At 42.6% G+C, this 13,209-nt stretch overlaps 1 protein-coding gene across 1 annotated transcript in view; it reads left to right on the forward strand.

The window, feature by feature from the left end:
* SLC9A9 (solute carrier family 9 member A9) overlaps positions 1–13,209 on the forward strand; it is a 258,450-nt gene that overhangs the window by 459 nt on the left and 244,782 nt on the right. The window lies entirely within an intron of this gene.

Raw genomic sequence — 13,209 nt, forward strand, 5'->3', positions numbered from 1 at the left:
CTAAATGAGGAGATGCATTAATTTTAAAGTCACAAGCCCATTGAACTGTGCCATAAAATAACAAATGCAACCCACCCTCCTTTCTCTCTTTTCCTTTCTCTCTCTCTCATATGGAATAGCTTGAGGATCACTTGTCAAGGAAGTAAATGTCATGAGCACATTGTCAGCAAAACGGGCTTCATTGAGCATATCACATCTCCAAAACATTTGTTTGTTTCCTGCGAGTGCCGGGCCAGTTTAAAGAGATCATTTTTCATAGGACTATGCTGAATAGACTTGGGTGAAATCTCACTACCAATATGCCAGATGGGAGCACAGTTGAGTCTTTATTAGAGAACCTGGGAGAATCCTCCTGGGTCCAGCCCCTCTGTTGGATGTAGTTTCAGCAAGCTTAGCTCTCGGTTGTTGTTTTCGCAGGGCTCTTTTTCCCTTTTTCATTTTAATAGGTTGTGAAAAATGAGACATTCTAAAAGCTGTCCTCAGGAGTTTTTACCCCATCTTGAATCTTGTAGTTTACATTCTTCTTTATGTGGGTTTTCTTGAGTTTCATATGCGAGCCATATGTGTAAGAAGGACCTTCTGTGAGCTCCACAGTTAGGAAACCACATGCTAGGTAATGAATGTGCTATATATCACCCTGTGATAGGAAGGGGACTTTTTGTGTGTGGTGTTATGTTCAGTTTTACTTTCGCCAGTTGGGGACACAATCTTTTGCAAATAGCAACATCTTGCTCACACACTGTTGGCCTTGCTCTAACCCTACTGAAACAGACAAGAATCCCATAGTTTACAGAGCAAACATAATAATTGCACTCTATAGGAACTCTGCAGTTTTAATAACAGCATCAGCGTTCATGCATTAGGAATTCAGAGCCCTGCCAGGATGCATTAAAAGTTTGCCTGCCTTTAAAAACACTGACTCAGTTAATGCAGTAACCCTTCACTTTGTTCCTGTGAATCCAGAGATAACACTGAAGGAATCATCATCCATTCAGCTTTAAGTACTATCAGCATTAAGTAAAAAAAACATCAACAAGCAAGCCTACAGAACTGAGTAAAAATACAGTCTGGGCAAAGGAAAAGGGACTGAAATGTATCAATATACCTGACACTTTTATAACAAAGCTATGTGTTAACATGGAGTCAAAAGGATAATTAGTGACTATGATTACCTTCAGACATCACATTATTCAGTTTCCCTGACTTTTCCTTGCCTGATCACTTCCACGTTTTACGTGATCTGTCACATGATGCGAAAGCCGCTTCTGGAAATCCAGTGGAAGTTTAGCACTTATTTCTGTGTTGTTTCTAGAAGAAGAAAACCCCATTAGGAACTTGGTTAACTTGGAAAATTGTGGGTGTTTTGCATTGTAATTTCATGTGATGACATTTGGGGTGATAATAATAATAATAATAATAATTTATTATTTATACCCCGCCCATCTGGCTGGGTTTCCCCACCACTTAAAATTTAGCACGACATGGCAATGTATCAATAAAGAAGCCACAGTTCTGTAATGCAACAGGTAGTGTAATGTAAAAGGAATGTTGGGAAACAGGACAGAAGCAATAGCATCAGAGCCAGTAAAACTGATACAATAAAAACCCCACATCTGAATGCAGCCTATGTGTGTGTGAAAAGTCCATTCAAGAACCCCCATGTTGTAGTTACCATCCCTATAAAATTGTCAAGGAAACAAATTCATTTTGATCCTTAATAAAATAAAATAAAAATGCTTTCCGCTCCTGTGGCAGGTTTGACCTACATAGTTCATTTCCTGACTGAAGTTGCAAAATAAGTTCAGGGGATAGAAAGGGAAATTGTTGAAAGCTGGGTATATATGTACTTGCAGCTGTTTCAGATTGGTGAATGGTAGAGACTGAGCGATGGCTTTTGGTAACGTTGTTGAATTTACTGAACAATGAAATTTAGAGCTAACTGGTAGGATAATATGAGAGAAGCATGATGCTTTATTTTATGTTTTGCCTGTCATGCTGCATAAACTGCCATGCTTCCATAAACTGAGAGAGGAGTGCACATGGTGGCTGCCATAGGATTTGGGCATAATCTCTTCTTTCTCACTGTACCCCTTTCTCACCTGATGTACACCTGATTATTGGTCTGCTGTGCATACAGCAGAGTTCTGCAAGTCACCTTTCAAAAGCCTACATTTTATCTAGACTCCCGGCATATGTTCGCAGGAAGTACATGGTCTGATAGCACTGCAGTGTACCGGATACACAGTGGTGGTGTGTCAGGAAAGAAAGAGGAGTCTTGCAGCAGCCAGCCTGTACTCTGCTTTCTATAAATGGGTGGTAGGGGAGCACGGCAAGATCATTACCCAAGGCTAAAGTCCACAACATAATGCATCCTGGCATAACCTCTGTGAAAAGTTCAGAACTGTTCTGGAGTAAGTGGCTTGCATCAAAGTCTGATGTCAAATGCCTGTGTGTTTACAATTCAAAAGCTGCTATTGATACATCTTATTCTCTTCCTTTTATTCTGATTCTCTTTTAACAAAGTACAGTGGTACCTCTGTTTACGAACATAATCCATTCCGGAAGTCCGTTCTTAAACCAAAACTGTTCTTAAACAGAGGCATGCTTTCCCTAATGAGGCCTCCCACCGCAGGTGCCCTTCCACCATTCTGATTCCGTTCTGAGGCCGAGGTAAAGTTCTCAAACTGGAACACTATTTCCGGTTTTGGGGAGTTCATAAACCAAATCATTCTTAAACTGGACTGTTCTTAAACCGAGGTACCACTGTACCACTGTACCATTAATAAAATGCACCATACATTTCATGTTTGGCACTTTTATGTTTGTGATTTTTGAACAAAAAGGCTATTGGTTAACTGATGGGATTGTTGAATTTGCACTCTCATGAAGCATTACTTGGGGATGTTTGTTCATTTTCTTCTTTTTTCCCTTTTTAAACTATGACCTATTTAGAGTGGCTATGGGTTGCATCCATGTTTTGCAGCCTCTCTGAAATATTCATGAACCCTATTGGGTAATTTCCCCATTGTGAGCAGCCATTAACGCTGCCCTATTTTTCTTTTTACACAAGAGAGAATTTATCATCTCAGTCCCTTTGCACTTTGGCTGCACTATGGATTTCTGCTGCAATGGATCCCCCAAAGGCTGTAAATGCAAACACAGAATACACTTCGAAATCATAGCACCATGCTTGGATGAATCGGGTGCCTGAATCTGAATTTTGCATGACACAAAAATGGTACTTATAGCCCAAACCTATGCTGTCCGTCGTCAGTACTATTTGTGCGGTGGCAACTGCAGCTAAAGCATTATCCTAACTTAGGCAAGCAATGGGATAAAGCCCTGATACTGCTCTGCCTCACTTGAACATTGAAACCTCTAACACCCGTGTGCTTCTTCTTACCGGTATATCCTTACACTGGTGCTGGTGAATAAGCTGGACTGAAATCCCTTTTGAGTGCCACACAAGAAACCACCAACTTTCTCGCTTCCTTTTGCATCTCAGAAGCCATTGGCACAACAGTGCTGAGTCATATGATATCTTAAAGAGAATATGCATGCTTCAGAGCCATTGGCAGTTGCTGTAGCAGTACTGAATGTCGAGCTGAGTCTCATCTCTGGAGCAAAACAAGCTGTTCACCTTGCAACAATGCTGGAGCATCTTCTGGATCCAGTATACAGTGGTACCTCTAGTTGCAGACTTAATCCATTTCTGCAACTAGAGCGCCTCTTCTGCACATGTGTGTGGTGCAATTGAGCGCTTCTGCGCGTGCGTGAAGTGCACAGATTGCTTCTGCGCATGCGTGAAGCACACATATTGCTTTTGTGCATGCGCGGGCGGTGAACCCGGAAGTTGTGGCGATCACACAGGGTCGCCGGATGTTTCACTATCTATTGATCCCTGTGCCACCACTTTATTTCTCGCTGCCACCACCCATGCCCTACCTGGTAAATTACTGAGTCCAGTCAGGGTTAAATTGGAACATAAACTTCTGTTTATTTATTGCAGTTTAACAAGCACATGGTTTCATAAACGGTCTGTCAATTACAATCATGGGCTGCCTATCCAGACCTATAACTTCCGCTACCTGCTCACACTCACTAAACCACCTCTCAGATTTACTTGTCTTCCTAGCTCCTAAATGTTCCTGACTCAGTTTATTTTGCTGCACTAACTCAACCTACCCACAGACTCTATCCCAATTCACTCCCACTCCAACCACCCAACTCCCAACGAAGTCCCCCTTTTGCCCCTCACAGAGCTGGTTTTATAGTCCCTTTGACTCCACCCCTGGGTTCTGATTGGGTAACCTGTTTAACTATTTCACCTCCAGCACTCTCATATGTTAACATCACAAAGTAAACACTTCTGGGTTTGCCGTGTTCGTAAGCTGAAAGTCCGTAACAAGAGCGGAACGCAACACGAAGTAAGACTGTACACACAAACAGGGTACAATGTGATGATCACCTGTGAAGTTCCATTGATTAGTGCTTCTTGTAGTTGTTGAAAAAAGGCTACCCATGATAGCTGGAAATTTCAGGCAACATGTAATAGTTGCATCAATCCTATTAAAGATATGCTTATGTGAATCTCCCCGTAGGCACTTCTAAGCTTAGTTCACAGCTTCCTAATTCTGTGTCTATCAAATCATATTCTGCTGCACTCTAGCATCTCACTATGTAATATAAGAACGTAAGATGAAGCTGCTGCCTCAACCACATGGACACAAATAAATGTCATTGATTGCAAACTGGATATGTGCATAACAGACTCATACGCAGCTTCTCATCGTGTATAACAATGTGTGTGTGGTTTAAGTGCATGCAGAAGTTTGAAACAGGAAGGAAAGGATGCAGCCTTTCAAAGTTCACGTCTGTAACTCATCAACCACTAAAGCGAGCATGAAAAAGGAGTTCAGTTCTTTGCTTCAAAGTGGAATGCTTGCACTCGGTCAAAGTCAAGACAAAGAAATGCATCTGCGGATCATTCACTCCCATGTAGTAGTTGGGCAGTAACTTATCTTTCTCTTTGGAACCAGGATAGTAGAGTTAAAATATCTGCTGTTCAGAAATGCAAATCTGCAAGCACATTCTTCACTGTGATCAGCTGCTAGGAATGTGTGGGTATTCATAATAATAATAAATAATAATAAATAATAATAATAATAATAATAATAATAATAATAATAATAATAATAATAGGGTATAGACTGCAAGGCAAAACCTCTCCCCCATCACCATTCGCAGAATTTCTTTCTCAAGTATTCTAAGTCAGACCTTCTGGATAGCTTGGAATAGATTAGGCCCTCTGCCATAAAGCTCAGAAAATACCAGGGTAAAGTGTTGCAGAGGCCCTGTGTTATCTCAGGGTTTAATCCAGCTCAGCTGGGTCTGGGCTGCAGGTGTTTTCTCAGTGTCAGTAACACATGTGAAAGAACAGTGAATCTCCTTGATGGGAATATACTACCCATAATGGCTAGTACCTCCTGATAGCTTTACCCACCATGAATATATCCAATCCTCTTTTAAAGCAATCCAAATTGGTAGGCATCACTGCCTACCATAGTTCCATAGTTTAATTATGGACTGTGTGAAGAAATTCGTGTTTGATCTGTCCAGAATCTTACAACTTTCAGCTTTGTTAGATGTATGGGATCCTCCTAAATCAAGGGTCCTGGTTGCGCTTGGGACCCTTAAGCCACCCACATGGGGTGTGTTGTTGCTAGGTGTGGTCCAAGCCTTGTCTTTGGGCTCCGGGATCGCGCTTGGCTGTTTGGGCCAATTGGGGTGAGTGGCGTGATCCTGGGGGCCTATAAATGCAGCAGCACGACAGGTGTGGGGCACTTGCTTCGCGCTGCTGAACACCCTCCCTCCCTCCCTATTTTAGGTGCTGCTGCTTTGGCCTTGCTTTGGTTTGGGTCGCCTGCTTTGGAGCAGGGGCTGGGTAGGAATTTTTCCATTTGGCAGATTGGCTGTAGCCACTTGGTTTTCGCCTACCCCCTTAGCAATCGTCACAACTTTGTAAGGTTTGGCAGTTAGGAATTGGTTTATAGAAATGTGCGGGAGGGGAGGTGTGGCCATCACCTGCCCCTCCAGAAATAGGGTATTCCAGTAAAGGAATCTGGGGGTCCTGGAACTCATCCAAACTCCACTTGAGGGGCTAGGGCCGTGGCAGGACCACAGGAACCCAGGAGTGAGCTTCAGTCGATCTTCACCAAGGTTGCTCCCTCGTTTGGTGTTTACCCTTTCAGATTGCCAGCCAGAGAGACAGGAGTCAGTTATAGTTCCTGACCAATGCCTAGGCCAATAACACTCAATTTGTTTTGTAATCAATAAAGTTGTGGCCTAAATTTTGCCCCAAAACTTAAACTAAAATTATGTGTCCATTTGAAGTTATTTACTGAGAAAGGGCTTGGGAGCGGTGCAACCAGGAGTTACAGTGTGATGACAGAGCAGGGAGAACCTTTCTCCATCCCATCTCTGCATGCCATTCATGTATTCTATCATGTCACTTCCAACTTGCCTTTTCTCTAAACTTAAGGACTTCCAAATGCTGCAAGCTTTCTTTACAGAGGAGTTATTCCATTCTCTTGATCATTCTGGTTGCCCCTGTCTGAACCTTTTCCAATTCCACAATATCATTTTTGAGGCGAGCTTACCAGGATTGCGCAAAGTACTCCAACTGTGGTCAATTTGTATAACGGCAGTATGATATCAGCAGTTCTATTTTCAGTTCTTTTCCTAATGTTCCCTAGCATGAAATTTGCCTTTTTCACAGCTACCACACACTGGGTCAACATCTTCATTGTGTTAAAAATAGGCCAATGGACAATAATATCAAGGAACAAACGGTTATACATCCATTTCAACTGTTCAGTCTTTTTCAAATAATAATTATTTATTATTTATACCCCACCCATCCCATTCAGTCCTAAGTCTTTGAAAAGGGTTTTCTAAGCACTCTTCTTTTGGGTATATATCCAAACATTTCCTCTTCTAACTCAGTGGCTGATGAGAAGTTTTTTCACTGAGCAGTTCTCTTTTTGTTGAAAGGCTGAAATCTACATACTTAACTGTGGGATGTGGGTAACACTGTGGTCTAAACCACTGAGCCTCTTGAGCTTGCTAATCGGAAGGTCAGGAGTTCGAATCTGTACAACTGGGCGAACTTCCGTTGCTCTGTCCTAGCTTTTAACAACCTGGCAGTTCGAAAGCATATCAGTGCAAGTAGATAAATAGGTACCATGCTCCGGCACTCATCACGGTGTCCCGTTGCGCCAGAAGTGGTTTAGTCCTGCTGCCCACATGTCCTGGAAAGCTGTCTGTGAAAAAACGACAGCTCTCTCAGCCTGAAAAGTGAGATGAGCGCCACACCCCTATGACTGGACTTAACTGTCCAGGGATCCTTTGCCTTTTACCTTTATTCCTGTCCTCCAACATTTAGAATTGATGTAAAAGCTACAAACTTACCCAAGGTGCAGCATGAATTATTTTAAAATCCGCCGCCGCCGCCTCCAAAAAAAGAGCAGACACCCTTTCTTCCCAGAATAAGACAAGTATCAATACAGCATTATGAATGAATACAGCATGTGAACAGCCTGGCAAAAACTGTTTCTGCTTCTCCTAATCTGAAATCTGCTTTTACATTCAGGCTTCTGACTATACAGTGGTACCTTGGTTTAAGAGCAGCTTAGTTTATGAACAACTTGGATTAAGAATGCTGCAAACCCGGAAGTAGGTGTTTTGGTTTGTGAACTTTGCCTTGGAATAAGAACATGTTTTGCTTCCTGTTGAGTGTGTTCCATTTGTAAATTGAGTCCCCCGCTGCTATGGGAAAGCACGCCTTGGTTTAAGAACGCTTTGGTTTAAGAATGGACTTCCGGAACGGATTAAGTTCGTAAACCAAGGTTTCACTGTAATAATAAAAAAGAGGTAGTCAAGTCACTCTGGTGCTATCTTCCCATGCTTTCATCCCAGTGGTAATACAATGTAAGAATGCTTTCATGTTGCACATGGCAATTGTCAACTTTGTACTGCACCTTCATCCTGAACTACAAAGGTAATGTCAGATGCCAGGGCACCTCAACTCCAACTCCAGCATTGTTCCAGTTTTCATGAGATTTTGGTGTCTCTGTTTATTCTTCTCAATTTCATTGAGGGAGATTTCAGTGGAACCTGCAACAAAACGTTGCAATGTGGGGAGTGTTTCTGCTCAGGATAATCCTGTACCAGAAGAACCCAATCCATGTCCCTGCTCTTCTGGTTTTACAGTTCTCCACCTGCAACATTGAGCATGCCGTGCTCAGTCCACACTGGGCTGATTTGTGGTTCTCCCCCACCCCCAGTTCCCCCCTCCCTTCTAAAGATATTTTGATTTTTTGCACTTCTGCAAACCTTAGGGCTCCCCCAAGACCCTGAAATTTCCCCCTGGGCACTTACATTGTTTTGGCTACATGCTGATTGGCCTTCAAGGAACTGAATTTGCTATCAGTGTGATTTACAGTGACTGATCGTGTCTATGGCAGCCATTTTGTGCTGGCATCCACAGCACTTTTATTTAAAAAATAAGTACTGGCACTTTATTTTTAAAAAAATAAAAAAAGCACTGAAGGGGTGGGCGTGTGTAGCACATGTAACAAATGCACAGAGGATAAGACTATTCATGGTATTTATATATTACCTCCAAGGTCAGAGGCAGCATACTTCTGGACACTAGTTGCTGGAGATCGCTAGTGGGAGATGATTATTGCCCTTATCTCCAGCTTCTCAGCTTTCCATAGGCATCTGGTTCACTATTGGGGAAAACAGCATGCTGGACTAGATAGGCCTTTGATCTGATCCGACGTTCACAAGAGAATGGATCATCTTCACAGTACAGCTTTGCCAGTACTGCTTATTGCTGGCCTGGGATTTTTTCTTTCAGCTCCCATTCTACGACAATGCAAAAAAGATGAAGGCACATCCAGCACTTTGTGCCTTCAGTGGGCAAGAATTGCTTGAGGATATTTCTGCATTTAGTTGTAGAACCATGGCTTAATAGAAAATGCAAAATTTCAGTTTACAAACAAGATATTTGGGGTGCTTCAGCAACTCTTGCAAATAGATTATACATTAACCAAGCAGTCTCATCACAAAGAACATTCTTTTAATTTTGCTGACTATTTGTTTTAAAGTGTGATCTCTTTACAGGAGGGCACTGCAGGAAATGTTGGCCAGGATATAGCATGTGCCTTGCATATTGAAGGGAGCGCTCCTCTCATAAGGTCTTCTTAAAGCCATGGGGGAAGTTCTGCTTTGTCCCAGTTTTTCATTCAGGAGAAACTAGAGGGATACAGAATCTTGTCCTTGGTGGCGCTTACATCATAGATTGCACTTCCTAAAGAGATCAGATTTCAACATGCAGAAAGGGCTTCTCAGTTCTTCTTTTCTTTTGGTAGAGAGCATTCAAACACGTGATCTTCCACTTGCAGTCTGCAGTCAGTATACAGACTCGGTAGGATTGTGCAACATGAATTTTCTTAAGATTGGCCCACGGTGTCTTTGACTTGAAAAGCCCTTCCATGTAAGCATGCTTAAGTATTGCGGCTTAAGAGCCTGAAGTTTAGCCACCCTGATCAGTGGTGCCCTCTTTAGATGGTAATGTGTATTACAACACTTGTTTCAAAATGCGGTTTGCCAGTCCTACTCCATTTTGGGGGATCTCCTTGTTTTGCTGTATGGGGACTAGGAAATTTTCAACCAAAGCTGATGGCATTGCTAACCTCAAACAATTTTGGGGGTGGGTGGGGGAGGAGGTGTCAGGCTGTGATGTTCTTTGAACTTGCTTTAATTGATCCTATAATATGCAGAGTGGGGAAACAGTGCTGCTGCAATGGGCTCTAATAGACTCTCATTGGAGGCTTTTGTTAATTTTTGAATCCTCAGACATTAATTGTATCTCTGTTTGTTCCTCGGAGTGCTGCAAAAGGTCAAGAGCTCCATTAGTGACCTGGCAATATTGATTAAGAACATCTGCTAGGCTTACTCATCTCTCATCTATTGTCTCTGCTGCAGACCACTTTCAGTGCTAGTAAATGATCAAAAGCATTTAAGATCCAATTGGAATAGGTGTGTCCCACTCTCACCACAACTGCAGAGCACTGTGTGCTCCCAGGAAGGAACTACAATGGATATGATTGCATAATATGGCAGTATCTTGCAGAAGTAGCCAACATGGTGCCTTACAACTTTCATCCTCCATGGTCTTGTTTGGATGGCAGTTGTATTCCATGACTTCGGGAAAGTGCCATGTTGGTGATGCCTGGTGTTCCACAGCTCACCTGGACACAGTCTTCACAATGGTGAGATGGATTGTATTTCTATTAAAATTATGGTATTCATTTCTAAATTAACAGGGATGCATATAAGTGCCCACCCAAAAACTGCTCTTCCAGACATGGTAGATGGCAGTAAATATAACGCAAGTGAGAAAACTTGTACAGGCTCTAATAGATTCCCTTAAGGGATGTGTAGGCCACCTGCTTTATATAATTTGCAAGCTCACTAAAATGTGAAGCCTACTGTTAGTGAATATTATCTGCTCCACAGCAGAGGCCATTTATGATATGATTCCCTGCTGGAACACAAAAGTAATTATGCTACTTTTAAGCTGCCAGTTAAACTGGCTCTGTTATAGTGATTTCCCCAATCTTCTGCAATGATTGAGGCAACCAAGCCTTTATCAGACATTTATGTAAGTAGGTTTTTAAAGGCTAGTTTACTTCAACATTGCATTTTAAGGTCTCCTGTTTCCCAGCTTTTTATTTTACTTTCATGATGCTAAGAACACAGCTTCTTTAACAACTGAAAACAGATTCTCATCGTTTTTCATGAGTTCACATCACACAGAGATTTTCAGTAGACTTGTCCTATTGCAAAACCTGAGAAGAGGGTGGGAGTGTTAACAAACACTTTGTTGCTGATTCATCTGAAATGTTTTTAACAGACCGAATAATGACTCTTGTGATGTGAACTGTCCAGATGCAAGTTTCCTGTGTTTTCTGTGGTGGAGGAAGGAAGAGAGACATGAAAAGCTCCCAATAATGGTTCTGCAAAGAGTTCAAAAGCCAGGAGGTAGCCCCCAAAAAGCCGTGTCATTTTCAATTCTTTTTACACAGAAGGTAGCTTTGTCTTTCACTGAATTAACTGTCTTTCAATGTATGTACAAACGCCCTTTATGAGGTATATGATGAAGCAGGAAGTCCAAACAGGATTATAACTGGATCTGATGGCAATGTAAGCCTCCAGAAAGCAGAAGCAAGTTCAGGCCAACCATAGGTAAAGGTAAAGGGGACCCCTGACCATTAGGTCCAGCCGTGGCCGACTCTGGGGTTGTGGTGCTCATTTTGCTTTATTGGCCGAGGGAGCCGGCGTACAGCTTCCGGGTCATGTGGCCAGCATGACTAAGCTGCTTCTGGTGAACCAGAGCAGCACACGGAAACGGCATTTACCTTCCCGCCAGAGCGGTACCTATTTATCTACTTGCACTTTGACGTGCTTTCGAACTGCTAGGTTGGCAGGAGCAGGGATCGAGCAAAGGGAGCTCACCCCGTCGCAGGAATTCGAACCGCCAACCTTCTGATCGGCAAGTCCTAGCCTCTGTGGTTTAACCCACAGCGCCACCCGCGTCCCCTCTAGCCAACCATAGCTTTCAGCTATAACTGAAGAAGGCAAAATCAAAACGTTAAGGCAGGGGTCGGCAACCTGCAACTCATGGGCCACAAGCGGCCCACAGGGGGTCATTTAAACAGCCCCTGAGCTGCCCCCCAAACCCAGCCACTTTCTTGGCGAGTCCCCACGTGCTACTCTAAACCAGCACAGCATGGAGCAGGGACTTGCTTTCGCGGCACTGAAAATCGTGTCTGTGCAGACGCAGTCTCCATGGGAGTGAACCGGCCTAGGTGAGGTAAACCTTGCCGACCCCTGCGTTAAGGTATACTACACTTGGAAATACGTGCACAGAGATAAAATGTGAATTTAAGCAATATTTTGTGATAAGATAAGGAATCAGATGCAATATAAATTTCCACATGGATTTCTTTTTCAAAATTCCATAGATTGATACAAAAGCAGGATGAAATAGATATGAATGAACACATGAAAGGCACATGGATTGGAAGCAAACTGATCCATCCATCATGTTGGGCCCTACTGAAATCTGCTAGTAGAGCAGAGAGGGGTGGTGTCTAGTGTCACAGCACAGAACCCCAAATCCATCACACCCCACATAGAGGATACTCACTACATCATGAAATGGCCGAGCAAGCATATGTTCTCTGTGTCTTTGCCAATCTTTCCCCATTCCATTCTTTTATTAAATCATCATTATTAGAGTTTCAGGTCCCAACTACATCGATTCGCAATTCTTGCCAGAAATTCTGGTTATGCTACAATCTCTTCCTGACATGGGATTGGGGAGATGTGGCCACAGAGAACAGTGGAGAGAGTAGCCAAAAAGTGTTGCAGCTGTGATGAGGGAACTGCCTTAACCCCCAAAGAAAAGGCAGCAGTGTGATAGCAGTAAGGCTTGCATATGATTTCCTGTAAATGTTTGGTTTCATTTTTAGGTAAGACTGCATATCCACACAGTACTATGAGCACTTTAGAAGCATTTATGTATGCATGGTTCTTTTTCACTTGACAACTGACGGGCTTGTAAATGCAGAAATAAAGTACAACCTGGGAAAATTGCAGCCTTCATTCAGATGCAGCAGTAATTCCAAAGCCCCAATGAGGAGTGCTTCTGTTCAGTCTTTAATAGGTGTATTATATCCCTCCAAAGATCTCTTGGAGAGCAGAGATTCAGAGGGAGAGGAGGAAAGAAAGTGCCCTGTTACAGATTCTGTTAAGCTGCTGCTGATCAGACCAAGCTATCCTGGTCTAGATGAACCAAGAGTCTGTCCTAATAAAAGCTACCTTTCTCTTAGAGCTATTGGCTCTGGTCTGGCTTTGCTTGTCTCAAACCTTACAATGCCATACCTATATAAGAGTAAAGGTAGTGTTGCAGATAGCGATGGGTGAGTAATAATAATAATAGTAATAAATTTTATTTATATCCCGCCCTCCCCAGCCAAAGCCGGGCTCAGGGCGGCTAACAACAATAAAATAGTACAACATTCTAAAATCATTTCATTATAAAATTAATTCAACTCAAATTGATGGCAACCATTA

This window comes from Podarcis muralis, chromosome 6 (assembly GCF_964188315.1).
Source record: "Podarcis muralis chromosome 6, rPodMur119.hap1.1, whole genome shotgun sequence".
Classification (NCBI taxonomy): Eukaryota; Metazoa; Chordata; class Lepidosauria; order Squamata; family Lacertidae; genus Podarcis; species Podarcis muralis.